Source organism: Podarcis gaigeae (assembly GCF_964106915.1).
Source record: "Podarcis gaigeae genome assembly, chromosome: 6".
NCBI classification, from domain to species: Eukaryota; Metazoa; Chordata; class Lepidosauria; order Squamata; family Lacertidae; genus Podarcis; species Podarcis gaigeae.
The window spans coordinates 68,100,118-68,116,831 of NC_139682.1; positions in this window are offsets into that span (position 1 = coordinate 68,100,118).

The window sequence follows — 16,714 nt, forward strand, 5'->3', positions numbered from 1 at the left end:
GTCCAATGTAGTCCTGAAGTGGTACATTTTCTAACAATGATCTTTGTATAAATTAAACAATTAAATATACCGGATTTATATCTCACCTTCTGTTTTCTCGTTGCAGTTTCCAACTCATCTCGAGTACAATTAAAGTGACAAAGAAAAAAGGTAAACACTGTCTATAGGTGTTAAAATATTCAAAACGAATTCAAAAATACTGTTCCTGGATAAAAGCTGTAATATTAGGCAGACCTTGCTTGGGGATGAGTTCCATTGAACTCAATGGGACTTAATACTCAGAGAACCTGACTGCAAAACATCACTCTTTCTGCCATTGTGATATAGCTGCAAAATATCACCTATCTTGCTCTTTAAAGGGACAGAGACACTTCACATGTCCTTTTGTAGCTATTTATATGATTCCATTATTCAACCTCGGTTCCATATGAATCCTTTAAGGCACATCTCACATCTGAATGTACGGGTGAGTGTTTGATATAATGCTATTTGAAGTGAGGCCCAAATGTCCTTCTCCCTGTTAGAGTCAACACTTTAAAAATTGTTGCTGCACCATTCATTCTCAGTGTCCTGGCTTCACTACCCCCTTGCTTACTTATTCTCTTCCTTCTCTCCCTGTTCTAAGCCTGCTAGTCTAAGCACATTTACCTGGGGGTAAATTGCATTGAATTCAATAGGACTTACTTTTGAATAGACAAACAGAGGGTTACACTACATATCCCACCTCCAACTCTCTCACACATATTTTCTTACCCCTCAAACCATCTCAACTTCCTCTTTCGATATTTCTCTGCTATTCTACCTGCCATTGCTGCATACTTATCCTCCTTTTGCAACCTTTGAAACCATGGGAATGTGTTTGATTCACTATAGCATCCTTCCCACCCCCCACCCCCAAAAAGCTATCTTTTATCTCAGTTTTCCACTCTTGAGTTCAGTTCGTCACAATTCCACAATTTATTTATTTATTGAGGAAAAATTGTCACAAAACTTTGCTAACAACAGGGTGCGTTTTCCCTACTATATACATTTTGAGTGCAGTATTCCTCAATACAGTCATACCTCGGGATGAATACGCTTCATGTTGAGCACGTTCGAGTTGCGCTCCATGGCAACCCGGAAGTAACGGAGCGCGTTACTTCCAGGTTTCGCCACTCACGCATGTGCAGAAGCTCAAAAGTGGTGAAAAGCGACACACGGGTGTGCAGATGCGCCGTCACTGGTTACGTTTACTTCTGGATGCGAACGGGGCTCCGGAACGGATCCTGTTCGTATCCAGAGGTACCACTGTATAGCAAGAACTGTAATATACCTGGATCAGGCCAATGCCTCATCTTGTACAGCCTTGTGTCTTCACAGTGGCCAACTAGATGCCTGTGGGAAACTGGCTAGCAGGACATGAGAATGGGAGAAATCTCCGCTCCCGTAAAGCCTCTCCTCCTCCCAGAGGGGAGGTATTGTGAGTGGGAGCAGTTCCTGCGTTGACAGTGGGGCGTGTTCAGCCCTCTGCATCATCACCCTGCTGCCGCGCCGCCCTCCGGCTGGCCAGCCAATAGGGTTGGCCCGGGGGCAGGGCTTAGCTGCATACAAGTGGCCGTGGCAGCCTCCATGCCTCATTTAGCTGCTTGGAGGATGTCGGATTGGGTGGTGGTTAGGCATTGGAATATGTGTTGTGTGTTGGTGTGCGGGGTGTGGCCATCACGTACCCCGCCCCCTCCGTTAAAGGAATCCGGCGGTCGTGGATCCTGTCCGATGCCCTGCTGGTGGCTAGGGCCATGGCACGACCCCCGGTGACATCAGGGGAAGCTTCCAGTTGTATTTGCATCAACAAGCTCCTCCCACTGGTTGTTAACCTTCATTGGACAACCCGCTGCGTGGTTGGGGACATGTTTAGGTTGTTTGATCCAATGCCTAATCCAGTACCACTCACATGCTGTAATCAATAAAAGTTGTGGCCTTTCTCAGCCCATTAACCTAAATACTTGTGTCCTTGTCTCTTATTCACCTCGACTCACAACTCCAGCAAGTATTATTGCCTCCAATGATGAAGGTGGAGCATAGTTTTCCTGGCTGGTAGTAACTGACAGCCTTTTCCATGAATTTGTCCGATCCTCTCTTAAAACCATGCAAGTCTGTGGTCATCTTTGCCTCCTGAGGAAGTAAGTTCCATAATTTAACTGTGCTCTGCAAAAAAAGAAGAAGAAAAGAATCTGTGACTATGAACATTTTTGCAAGCTGTTTTCCATAAAGCAATTCATTTGTGTGTCTTATTTTTTACTAAAATATCTCACAGGGTTCTTGTGAGGATAGAATGGAGAGGGGGAGAGTCAGGTACGGCACTTTAAGTGCCTTGGAGAAAAGGTGGAAGATTAGTGTAACAATAAAAAAATAAGTATTTTCAGTAGAAAGTGAGGAGCCTATTGTACTCGCGCATATATATATATATATATATATATATATATTTGCTTTCGTAGATTTTCACGGGTACAGGAATGCAGGTTTTGGTGTCCTCGGGTGTCTTCCCGTGTAAAAGTTCCCAACTTTTACACGGGAAGACACCCGAGGACACCAAAACCTGCATATATATATATATATATATATATGATCTACACAACTATTGAGATCAAATGACCTGACACCACTAGAACAACATGCATGTTTTAGTAATGCTGGGCCATGAAGTCAATGCGACTTCTGAGAGTAGCCTTAGGGCATAACTGTACTGAGTATTGCCCAAGGCAGCTGATCACTAAGTGACATATATAATGTAGCTAATTCTTTGATCTGAATGAAAAACCCTGCCTAAGAATGTGAAATCTTTTCCACACATTTCAAACAAATTTCAAAAACTTAGTGTCTGTCCAAAACTCTGGTGGTTGTAGTGTTGCTGCTGCTGCTGCTGCTGCTGTTATTTCAATTTATATGCCACCCTTTGTCAAAAGATCCCATTAGAAACACAATACAAACTATCAGTGATAAAAACATAATAAATACATACTAAAAGGCACACTGACAGGCAGCCTAATAGTAAAATAATAATCATCATGTCAGTCCTCTCCCCACACTTTTACAGGTCCTAGATTTAGTAGCCATAGGCCTGGGTAAAGAGGAATGTTTTTGCCATGCAATGATGGTGCCAGGTGAGCCTCTCTGGGGAGAGCATTCCATAGTTGGGGAGCTACCACTAAAAAGGTCTGTTTCCTTGTTGCCACCCTCTGAACCTCTTGGGGAGTGAGGACAAAGAGAAGGGCCTTATACGCCAAATGCGGGGTCTGGGTTGGTTAGTATTGTGAAAGGCCGTCCTTTAGGTCCTCAGGTCCTGTAAGGCTTTATAGGTCAACACCAGCACTCTGAACTGGTGAGTGAGTTTTCATGATTCAAGTGTCTCCAAATCCCCTTTTCACTTGCTGTGGGTAGTGCAATATACATGCATTAAGAGGTAACCTTAGCATTAGGTCAAGGCATTGACTGTTCCACAGTCTTTTGTAGAGCGAAGAAGTAGGAAATCCAAAAGTCTTGAATAGTTTCCATAAAGGTACTGCTTTGTGAGGAAGAGAGGCGAAGGGAGGGAGGGAGAGAGGAGAAATAGATGTCACATATGAAATTCATTTTCTTTCTAATGCATCTTTGAAAACTAGAAATAAGATTTCAAATATGTATTAATACTGGGGATTTCAGATAATGGAATAAGTATTCTAACATATTCCTTTAAACAATCTTTTTTTTAAAAAAGGCCACTCTCTTTTGTCAGGCCTAGTTTGGGCTACCTTAAAGCTGCCTTCAATCAAAGTACAGCTCCTCATTAAGGGGAAAATTATTATTTAACATCCTCATTTTGCTTCCTCTCATGAATTATTTGCATTCCAAAATGTGCACAGCATTAGTTTCAGGGTAAATGCAAATATGACAGCGGGATTCCTCACCAAGCTTCTTTTTATTATTAGCTCTTTTTATGCTCTCCATTTATTATTCCCTCATCATTTTTCACATTGTATTAAAACGTTACCGTTTCCTAAAATAATAATATTTTCTTTCATTCGATAATTGCCCCAGCCTGGTTGACTGTAGTCTCTGTTGCAGACACTACCATCTGTAATTTGCAACAGTTTATAATAATTGTTCGTCTTTGCATAGAGGGAGCTCTGGAAATAGCTATCATGGTGCCTGAAAGCTTTCTTTCCTAGTGGGCATGTCATGATTCCAGGTGAAGGCCACATAGATGGTGGAGAGGCCAGACGTTCTGGTTGAGCTTAGACTGTGGCAGAGATACACCCTGCAGCCTGAAGATAAATTAACAATTTTCTTTTTTAAAGAATCCTCCGTTTGCTTTAATGTTACACCTGCCATGTAGGGTTCTAAAAGGACAAATTTCTCCCTTGGAATTCATTCTCCAGAATTCAGAATAAAACCCCCTGATGACAACTATGCTTTATATTCTGATTCCAACATATGAAAGATGAATTATTGCAGAGAAGGCAGTTTAAAAACAATAACAACAGAATGCTTAATTTGGATGAAAGCAAGTTATCAGTGGCATGGTTTCTGCCAGGGCCTTATTTGATAAACTAGTTACAATTACTTTCTTTTTTTTCCTGCCTTCCCCCCTCTTCCTGGTCATATTAAAAAAAAATGGTAATAGATCTGACTAATTAAAGTAAACTAATAAAATCATTTGATCATCCTGATTCATGGCACTTCATTGTGCCAAGCTTCCCTGTTGACTCTCAAATTGTTATTGTGAAACCCTTCTGCATATATTACACAGGGGGACAGCTTGTATGTCGCTTCCTATCCTTTCATTGCTGTCCATCATTGAAAAATCCCTCAACACAATGGCAAATAACAGGAACGCGATGCCACTTAAACGATTGCCCAGCCATGTCCTTTTCCAAGAATGCAGCCAGCGGTTAATAATCTGAGAGGGTTTATTCCCTTTTCTGTGTTGATACTGGCAGTTTTGGATCAAATGTGGATTTGGATGCGTGACTACAAAGAATCTGAAATAGATCAATCACACGGAGGAATAAGACTTAACATTCACAGACCCACAGAGCAGCGTGTAATTTTGTATCAAAACATCCTCTGATCATAACTGAATAGAAAAGGAGACTGTTTTAACTTCCATACAAAGCAGGCAAGGGTTGAGGAACAAATTGACCAAAGGCAACGTTTTCTTTAAAAAACCCCACAAAAAACCCCAAACCAGAAATAAATTAAGGCTTATTCCATTGCTTTGGAGAGTGGCTTTTTTTTCTTCCCAAACTTCCAAAATGGACACGACTATTTAAGGAGAATATGGCATTATTTTTAAGCTGCAAACTTTGCCTACCACCCTGAGATGATGAATGCTTTGACTGTTATGTCTCCATATGCTTTTGGAGGAATGGTAACATAATTATTATACCTTCAGTAGGTCTATTTATGCACGATGCAGGATGGATGTGATATAAAAGAAATATATGCATATGAATATGTGTCCATTCCCTTTGCTGGTTTTCTCAAGGGGTCTTGGGCTCTATTCCTTAACTCCATGGCTGATTATTACAATTTATTGATATTGAGGGGCAGGGGAATTGAGGCTGAAATACAGAGACATCCCAACTTCTTGGCTGAGTCAATATCTTCTTGAGCTCTTTTTCCAGATTGCAAGAAATGCGGTATTCAAGTGTCTTAAAATGTTAGATATTTTATTGACTTAGCGGTCAGTCCTGCCATTCTTCGTTTGTCTTTTCAACAAGTATTTTTTTCCCCTGAGCAACACTCCTGCTTTCAAGGATGTTTGGTTTATAAAGGACATTCTTGATATTTATCTAGCAGAAAATCATGATATCCTTGGCCAATAACCTGAGAGGACCATTAATCCTGGTTCTGTTTCCGACTGTTTTGCAACTTTACTTTCCCTCCGCCCATTGCTAGTCTTTAGTATTATCAACTATGTCTCTGGCAGTAGAGTCTACTCTGTAAGGCCCCACCAACCTCAGTCCGCCCCCGCTTGCTTACCTTGTTGCTTACAGCCAATCCAGAGGCCAGCACTGCCTGCCTGTTTCCTCCTCCTTAGTCTGAGTGTTGCCATTGTAGAACTCAGCAGAGAGGATGGGGATAAAGCTCTTCAGTAGTTGGGTCTGCCTGTCATTGACTCTAGCTCCACCTGCTGTTGGTCTTCCAGCCTTCTCCCCTTCCAGTCCAAATGGGCATCACCTACCATGACTGATCCTTGGAGGTGGGTTTATCTGCCACATTGTCCTGGTAAACTGTTCCTGTCTGAGCAAAAGGAGGCATGGGAGGCCTAACTAAACTATATCCTATCTACTCTTGTTAATTCAAACTAATCAGTTCATTATTTCAGATATGTAAGTCAACTTATCCAGAGCTGCTTTATGCAGGCAAGCACCTTAACTGAGATTATTTATATATATAATTTGTTGGCATCCCTCTGTCTTGGAAGACAATAGAAGCATGCAAGTATAATAGAACATTAAAAGAGGTGGGATTTTTTTAAAGACAAAAACTAAATAAATTCACTTAACATAGACAACAAAGGCTGCCTGAATTGTTTAAAAAAGTCTATATTGCCTTCATTGCTGCCTCATTATTTCTGCCCATAAGCTCAGAATTAGTGAAGTTGAACAGAATTCAAAAATTGGGCAGCAATCTCAGCGAACCCTTGTTCATGTGTGGATGATGGTGCCTTGAACAGAGCACTTGAAGTTGGGTCAGTAGTTTACTGCACAGTCTCATTTTCAAATATTCCCTGGATCCAAGGCTTTCAAGGGTTCAGTGGCATCCAGGAACTATCTAAAGCACTCACATTAGAATAAACGTCACATCCACACCAGGCATTCAAACCACATCTAATCATATTTAAAGCACATGGGTAATCCCAAAGAACCTGAGAACTGCGTTTGTTAAGTGGGCTGGGAACAGTAGGTTTGGGAGCAGTAAACTACAGCTTCCAGGATTTTTCCAGGATTTTTTTTTTTGGGGGGGGGGGCTGATGTGTATTAAATGTGCTTTAAAACTATCGTTTGGATGTGACCAAAATTGCAGTCTCTCTCTCTCTCTCTCTCCCCAACCCCCTGCATCTGATTTATAAAACTTTTCACAAGTTCAGGCAAGAGAAGAAGCCCTTTTACTGAGCTTGGCTGCTGGAAGCGTAATCAGAAAGTCTGCAGAAATGAGAAATGTAGAGTAGTGGCCATTAATTCCCCCCTCCGCCCCCAGTATGATTTTTACCTCCCTCACTATGTTAGAGAGTTTCGTTCCAGACTTGTAGCCTATGGCAGTAGGCTAGGGAGAATGCACTTCGGTGAGATATAGCTCATAAAAAAAGTGTGACAAATTGCAATGCCAGGGTTGTCTTGGTTGTTTGTGATGTATTGAAATTAAATCCCAGACCAGACAATAAGGGCAGTGACAGAACTTTGCTGTTTCTTATAGGTCCCCTTTACAAAGCCCATAATGAGAGCGACTCCGAAAAACTCAACACATCCTGAAGCAGAGATGACAAAAGCATCTATTCCAAGAAGGAAAAGCTGTCAGGAGTAAGACAGAGAGTGAGGGAAAACACACATGGTGAGTGTGGTCCCAAGAGCTTCTCTGCTTTACTTAGGAGTGTCCTTCTGTTAAGAAGAGCAGTAACTCAGGTGAGCACTTTATGCATTACAGTGGTGCTGGCAGAAAAATAGGCTCTTTGATTTATTCCTTGCCTAATTGAAAACTTGCTGTGGATGGTTTTCAGGAAATGAGTTACACCAGAGTGCGGCTTGAGCCTTATAAAGGCTGAGTGCCCATAAGTCTGAGAGGTCAAGAAAGTTTGGGCTTTCCATTTTGTTTGGTTTGTAGTTTCCAAGCAAAAGCTTTCAGGAAGGAGTCTTGCCAACCTTTAAAAATGTGATGGCTTGCTGATTCTTCTATCTTAGAGTAGCTTAGATTTTGGAGTGAGAGGAAGCAAGGGGAATCTATGAATATAATAAAAGCCCTGCTGGATCAGAAGGCAAGGCCTACTTTTTGTTCAGCATCGTGTTTTCACAGTGGCCAACTAGATACCTGTGGGAAACCCACATGGAGGACATGAATGTAACAGCTCTTTCCCCATTTATTCCTCAAACTATCAGAAAGTAAGCATGCTGACTTCATTATGTGGGTGCTTACTAACAAATCACCTTTGGTTACAGTCTCTATAGATGCACTAGAAATGAGGCATCAACTCTCAAATTTCAGTTTGAGCTTACAGCGAAACTCCTATCCTTGAACGTTCAGCTAGAGAAGAAAACTACTCATAAAGTTTGCCCAGAGCCTTCTTTAAATAGGGCTATTATTTACAGCTTTCATATTAGTGTCTTTATCAGTAGCAACTTTTACTTAGGAGTATTCAATATTAATTTCTGAAGCTAGCACAGTGGCTTGGCTTTCTAGGGGGCTATCTTCTGCTTTCTTTCCTTTTAAAAAATGGGAGCAATTATTTGAGCTTATGAGAGCAGTGGGAAATGCAGCAAGCTAAATAAAAAACCAAGGGAAAAAACCCATCAGATTAGCCACAGGCAAATTACAGAACAGACACAACCCCAATGCACATTTGCTCTAACTATCCTGCTGCTGACCTCCTTTTTAAACTGGCCATTTGATTTATTTGAATGGATGAATCACCTTGGCAGAGCTTTTCTCCAGACCATGTTCCGAGTGTGTCCTATTAAAAAATACTAGTCAATATCTTTGTAATATCACATACACACACAAGCAAATAGTTTTAACCGATGTTACTTCTTAGTAACACTGGAAAGCCCCAATATTATTCAAAAACTGCACCTGAGTTCCTCTCTGAGATCAGTTCCTCATATTAGGGCTTAGAGAAGACTGAGATCATCTCTCACTCAACAAGGTGCAAAGTACCCATGGCTAGGGATTGATGGAACTGACAATCTTGGACCTCTCAATTTCTCATTTTTTTCAGTCTGAAATTCACTCCAGTGAATTCAGTGAATTTTCAGTTCAGACTTAAAAAGTATGAATCCAGTAGTTTCTCATTAAAATGCAAACAAAATCAATGTTGTCACCCAACCCTACAAGGGGCCAAACCACATCTTATTCTATGCCTATCAGCTTGTTTTGGCAGAAAAGTCCTACAAATTTCTCCCCGCTCTGATTTTTCTGGCAGTAAAAATACAACAACAATACATTAAATAACAATTGATGTTCTGCCCTTTCAAGGGGCCCAAATTTAGCTGTCTGAATCAGCCACCTCATTGTGCCCAAATGCTCAGGCCAGCTCTGACAGTAGTACCTTTGCCACTGTTGCAAAGACCTTTCTCTCTGTTAGTGATAGGACTTGATTCCGAGTGAATTCACAAGGCATTCATCTTTGGTAATAAGCAAAACGAACTGCATTTCTGGGTAGAAAACCCTTCCTCGAGGAGTGAAGAGCTGAGTGGCTCATTTGTTCCTATGGCTTACTGAAACCTTCTAAAGCAAAAATTTCAGTTACCATCCTTAATTGCTGCATCAAGCCCTTTGTATTCTGACTCATGAAAACATGTTTAAAATCCTTGAGTTAGCCTGATGACGAATGACTTTTCCAGCTCTGAGCACCTCCACCACATTGCTGACAACAGGCGGCTCAGAGCACTTTGACCCTCAGCTGATTATCTGTGGCTTGACAGTAGTGTCGACAAAAAAAAGACAGAAAATTAGCACTTCTGAATGCCTATTTTGCATTCTTCAAGTACATTATTAGAAAGCTTTTGTCAAAAGTGGCAGACGACATGATTGTAGTGATAATAAATGCTCTTTGATTCAAACAGCTTTGTGTTTGCAATACACCCCAAACGAAGATCTCATTTGTTCTGCTACCAACAACTAATCTTTCCAAGTTGTTTTCATTTTATTTTTGTGGGTTTTTCTTTCTTTCTTTTTAAAAAAGGGGGGAGCAGCCTTTCAATGCCCAAAGAGTTGTGTATAAGCTTCAAATTCATTTTTCTTTTAGGTGCCATGGTAATGAAAGGATTTTAATCATTGACATCGCTATGTGAATTATTATTACAGAAACCCCTGCTGTTGAGTTAGACAAAATTAACCCAGTGTATGGGGCATTAAAAAGAAGGGGGAAAAACTCAGCTAATTAGTGAGCGAATAAGAACAAAGAAAATGGGAAAACAAAGATGTGGAGAGGAAAGATGCTTAGGTAAGAGGCTCTGTCTGCCTTTCCAACCATTGATCTTTCTGTATGGAAATCTTTTCACTCACTGATTCATTCCATTAGAGTTGAGTTGTTTTGTGCGTGTGTGTTTTGTTTGTGGTTTTGTTTTGTTTTTTGAAAAAAAAAAACATTTTGTAATTAGTTTTCTGAAGCCACAGTCTCTCTCCCTCCTCTTTCAAACTGTTGAAATCCAAAGGCTCATAATAGAAAATGGAAGATATTCTAAAATGCTTTTAAAATTATTTCCCAGGCGATCAATATTGGAGGCGTATGGTAATTCTCTGGATTATTCTAGGAAATTATATGTGTCTCCTCCTTTTGCTCACATGACAGGACCATCTAACTAATATAGCTCGGCTTCGTTGGAGGAAACCATTTATCTGGATGAAATGACACCGTGGTCCAGGTTGCAGGTCCCATATGGAACGCAGAGAGCAAGTCATAGGTTTAAATCACTGCATGGCTTGCATTTTTTCTGCAGCTAGTCATGCTGGTTTCCAATGGGCAATGCATCATGCTGCTGATGTAAGAGCCGAAATGAAGACAATCAACCCTGAGAATCCACCAGAGAAGTATTCATGCTGGGTGCCATTTGTTCCTAATTGCTCTTTGTAAGTTATAGTTTGAGATAAAGCTCCCAAAATGGAATAAACACAAAATAATAATTAAGTCTGTTTCTCTTTTTGAGCCTGACAAAGGCTTTTTATTTTTTTATTTTTTTGTGTGTGGTGAGATTCCGCTTGCTCTCTCTCCACCGCCCCCCCTGTGTCCTGCTTCCCGCCCTGCTCCTCTCCCCCATCGCCACCAATTGTGGCTTTTCTTTTGTGCATATCAGGCTGAGATCTATCTCATAAATAACATTGAAAAATATTTGCTGGGTTTTCCTTTCTAATCCATCATTTTGTTTGCATTGCAAATGTAGAAAAACAATCATCTAGTCATTTTGTGAGCTTGTAATTTAGTATTTCAATAATCTTGGATTGTTGAAAGGCTTGTGGAACAAAGCGACATTTTGTGCCTTTTCTTTTTCTTCAGGAGGAAACTGTCCCCAAGAATTATATACAAGCACAGGCTTTCTAATTGTGTGGTTTTGAGAATCTCCAGGTGATGGGACACTGCAGGAAAGAAGGTACACAATAATATGTAAGCTATCATCAGCCGTCAGTGGAGTGGGGCAGCAGCACTTATCTGACATCACCGTGGCTTACTGGAAATGGTGAGGTAGTGGCAAGGTTGGTATGGTGCTAAGCCTGTGTTGAAACAATCTGCCACACCCTGAATTCCACTTTCAGCACAGCTTGTTGTTGTTGTTGTTTAGTCGTTCAGTCGTGTCTGACTCTTCGTGACCCCATGGACCAGAGCACGCGAGGCACTCCTGTCTTCCACTGCCTCCCGCAGTTTGGTCAAACTCATGCTGGTAGCTTCGAGAACACTATCCAACCATCTTGTCCTCTGTCGTCCCCTTTTCCCTCCATCTTTCCCAGCATTAGGGTCTTTTCCAGGGAGTCTTCTCTTCTCATGAGGTGGCCAAAGTATTGGAGCCTCAGCTTCAGGATCTGTCCTTCCAGTGAGCACTCAGGGCTGATTTCCTTATGAATGGAGAGGTTTGATCTTCTTGTAGTCCATGGGACTCTCAAGAGTCTCCTCCAGCACCATAATTCAAAAGCATCAATCCTTCTTTATGGTCCAGCTCTCACTTCCATACATCACTACTGGGAAAACCATAGCTTTAACTATATGGACCTTTGTTGGCACAGCTAGGAATGAACAAATATGTCAATTTTAGTTCTCTAAGGTTCTCATTTTTCCAATCCTAAATTGAGTTTTCCACATTTCTGCAGCAATTTGCTTTTAAAAAAATCAATTTTCATGCAAATTTCTCCTAATAAACACCTTTTGTATCCAGATTTGATTGCAGAAAATTGTAATATATATGGGTTAGTGTGCATAATTTATTGAGGTGGTAGTTGCCACTATTTCCACTATTGAAGGAGATTGTTACCAGGGCCGTCTTTACCCAGGGGTGCAAGGGATGCGGGGCACCAGGGTGCCAAATTCTGGGTGGCTCCAGGCGCCCGCCGCTGAAGCCACCTAAACTGTTAACTATCTAAAAAGTAAAGGTAAAGGACCCCGACAGGTAAGTCCAGTTGCGAACGACTCTGGGGTTGCGGCGCTCATTTCACTTTACTGGCTGAGGGAGCCGATGTTTGTCCGCAGACAGTTTTTCCGGGTCATGTGGCCAGCATGACTGAGCCGCTTCTGGTGAAACCAGAGCAGAGCACGGAAACGCCATTTACCTTCCGGCCAGAGTGGAACCTATTTATCTACTTGCACTTTGAACTGCTTTTGAACTGTTAGGTTGGCAGGAGCAGGGACTGAGCAACAGGAGCTCACCCCGTTGCGGAGATTCGAACCGCTGACCTTCTGATCGGCAAGCGCTAGGCCACCCATGTCCTTCTTAACTATCTACCTGTTATGAAATAATAATTTTGATCAAGCTAGAAAAACAAAATACTAATATACCTAGGTATTACCAAACTGTATACCTACTGTTTCACTAAAGGACTTTCAACTTTGTGCGCTCATTTACCAAAGATGTGCCACGTCAGCGGTGGTTCTTGTGATTCACAACGGCGGCGCTTGTCAGACGAGTCAACGGTGGCGCTTGTCATTCTCCACTGCGCCGTGCACGCGAAATTAACTCCTCCAAAATATTATGTTATGTATTGTATTGATCTGCTATGTGGCAGCGGAGTCAGCAGCATCTTTGACACGACTGCTCTCACACCGCCTGCCTGCCGGCAGCATGCAAACCACGTGAGATCAGTCGTGTCAAAGGTGCCACTGACCCTGAGTGAAACATTGCAAATTGTGATTTAATTTCATCACTTACAGTTAAATTCGTTTGGAGAAATCTTTAAAAAAAGGCATGGTGTCTGACATAAGCATAATATAAGTTAATTTGGGGCTAAACTAAATTTGGGGGCACTGGATGGATCTTTGCACCCCGGTAGTGCATATGCTAAAGACGGCCCTGACTGTCACATACAACATGGGGCCCCTATCCACAAGAACTGTGACAGCTTTTTCACACCACAAAGCCATTGCATTAGTTGTGATCACATGGTTATGTGCAATGCATCCCACCCCTGGAGGTTCTCAAGGGTATGCAGTACTGGCACCTCTTTTTTCTTGAAGAAAAGCACTAGATATGTGACTTATTCTGGCATAATTGCAAATAGAGTGGATGGATCTGTCCATTTTGGTTCTCTTCATTTCTCATATTTTCAGTCTTAAAATTCAGTGCTCCATCTTTCTGCAACAATTTGCAATGCGAAGAGGGGAAAAAACCCCCAAGAGAATTTATCAGCGTTTTAGCATCAGTTTCTCTTAATAAGCACAAATTTTAATTCAATTTTGACCAATGTACACGTTTTTGTAAAGCTAATTTCCCTAATATAATGCATTTTTGTATACTGTTTTCACTAATATGTGTATTCTTTATGCACACGTTTCTGTGCACGTTACTTGACTGGAGAATTGTGTTGCAAAATTCAGAGAAGTTCAAATTATGAAGGATGGCTCTTTTTTTGGTTTGCATATTGCTTTGGTAAATGCTAATTTGGTAGGTTTGCCTTTAAATGTGAAGTTAATTGAATTCCTCCCCCCTCCATTCTTAATTGCAAATCTGATAATGACATCGTGACCCCTGAGGCACCCTCTAAGAGCTTGTGTGCTGCAGTAACTAAGAGTGTGGGCTGGGAAGTATCTGGTCTAAATCTTGCTTAGGCAAGCCACTGTTTTGTTGATCTCTGACCAACAGCCCATCCGCAATATGGGTGCAATAATACGGACCCACATTTCAGGCTGTTGCAAATATTACAGAGACAGTATGCCTAAAGCACCATATAAATCCCTGGCTGCTGCTCTCATATAGTATGAAGAAAGAACATGTGACATGCAGCTGTTTCCTACATCATATTTTGATAGCAAGCATTTAAAAGAAGGATGGGGAAAAGTCATACAAGCAGCCCTCTGTAGTTGAATTGGCAACTATTTAATAATAATAATAATAATAATAATAATAATAATAATAATAATAATAATAATACAGCTGCCAGGGAAAAGATTATGCATGCACCCACCCACCACCCTCTTACACGGCAGCATCCAAATTTAGGGCTAATCCACTACCACATTTCTTAAACTACCAGGAAGAGCACAAAGCAGCATTAATCCTCTCATGCTGTTACTCTCTGCAGTGTAGTACCCCATGACTTATTCCATCATGACTGCCACTTCTTTTAATAGACTGCTTGGGAATGTCCCACGAGACCCACTTATGGTGGAAGGCTTAAGCTCTCCATTCACAGTCTTAAGGAAAGACATTTTAGTCTTAGGGTAGATTAAACCCCCGGGCTAAAAATAATAATATGCAGCTGTGGATTAAACCCCTTGATTAACCATACATAATGTCACAATCTTCCCTTCTAGTTTTCAGTTGTGGGGCCACGGGCCATTGCATCTAGCCCCTGGTGAATTTAGCACAGGGGAAGGGGAAAGTGTGGGTCTTCGGCGCTGCACAATTTATTAATATGGTGCTAATTGATGCTAGTTTGCAACGCTTGGCATCCAAACTCAGTGATTCCATAAGACAAATCTTTGTAAGAAGAGATGTGTGTTTCTTTGCAGTGGATGTCTATAAGCTGAATGCTGCCCCCCCCCCCGAAAAAAACCAGACCAGGAGATTTGAGTGGTGAAGCGAATATTCAGAATTTAGATAAAGCTTATGCACTATTTACGACGGCCTGCACTGGCGTAGAGTTTTATGTGGGAGACGTGGTGAATTTGAATAAGGAGTGGTGGATGACTCAAGCTTGTATCATTCATGTTTGCCTTCATTAACTGTGTGATAAAACTGAATCTACACTATGAATAATGTTTTTCTCCCTCAACCTGTGAGTATGTTTTATTTCATATTCTGCACTTGTTTCCCCTTCACTAATATTGATGGAAGTTCCTACAGGCTATGAATTCATTATATGCATAGATATTTGCTGAGTGAATATGTGTGAATAAGTTTAGAGCTCATGATTATTGTCTCCCTAAAATAAAACGCACAAACACACACCCAACAGGAGGTTGGTGGGGGTTTTTTTGGATGTGAGGAAGAAGGAGACACCTTCTCACATCCAGCTAGATAAATTAGTTCACTGACATCCAGCCACTAACACCTGAATAGTTACATTGAGCAGATACTATTCTGAAGAGAAGAACAAATAATTCATGCAACTCTCAAACCAGGATTACACACGGCTTGGTGATGTATTATCTGTGATTTCTGGTACATAGTAAAACAGTTGTGAGATTGCTTTGTCATACAAACAGCCTCCAGTTCTTTCCCCCCAAAAAAGCACACACACTTTACTTCACCACTAATGATCCATGAAACAATGCCTGTTAACATTGAAAAGCTAGGGTACCTGTCATGCAGCTAACTGGCCATTTGCTCAAAGAGCACTGTGCACGTCTGAGCATGCTTTGAAGTACCCTAAGCCCATTGATTCCTAAGTTCCAATTAAACCAGTTGAAAGCTTACCTCTTGGTAAATGTGCAACTATCCCAAAAGTATGTGCGACTATCCAAAAAGGAGAAAACAATGTATTACAGTTGGGATCCAAAGAACAGAAAAATTGGTTCTGCACTGTCGAGAGCAGGGGTGTCAACTTGAATGAAATATTGTGTGGGCCCGGGTAAGCCCCACCCCACATAACTGATCCCATGACACAGTGCACACACACCATTTGAATGGGAATGTCCATCAAGTTTCTGGGGGCCTGGTCCCTTCAAATATTTTATTGTGGGGGTTGAAGCCTCCACGGCCCCTAGGAGTTGGCTCCTATGGTCAAGGGTTTAAAAAGGAGTTCCCATGCGCTTTGCCACTTTGGAAACTGAATGATTTTCTCAAAAGCACCTTATCTGGGGCACAGACAGTTGATGATTTTCAGTGTGAGAGGAAAACCCAAAATTCCACTGGGCAAGTCCCGGCTCATGCTAATGTATATATATATTTCTGGTCTTAGTATGAATTGAATTATCAATGCTTATCTCAGAAAGTTCCCAAACCCAGGCAATACTTAGATTGTTGTCTTTCTCTAACCCCCCCCCCACCACAAACCCAATTATCTAAATGGAAATCCACCTTGAAATTTTCATCTTCGCTCAGCTGCACAGCATAGCAACTACCATTTGCTATTATGAGCCCCATGGAAAAACAAAAAAAAAAAATGCTTCTTGGCTGACAAATTAGTATTGTTTGGTGCTAATATCAGCAATTCAGCATTTGGAAGAGTTACTCTCTGGGGGGAAATAACATGTTGTATAAGCCACTGGAGAAACAAGGGAGGCTGTTAATGGGTGTTGGCTGCACCACACACATATTGTGCTCGATACTGTTCACACTGCCGCTGACTCACTGCCAATAGATGTGGAAGTAATTGTCAACAAGATTTATTGTTTCCT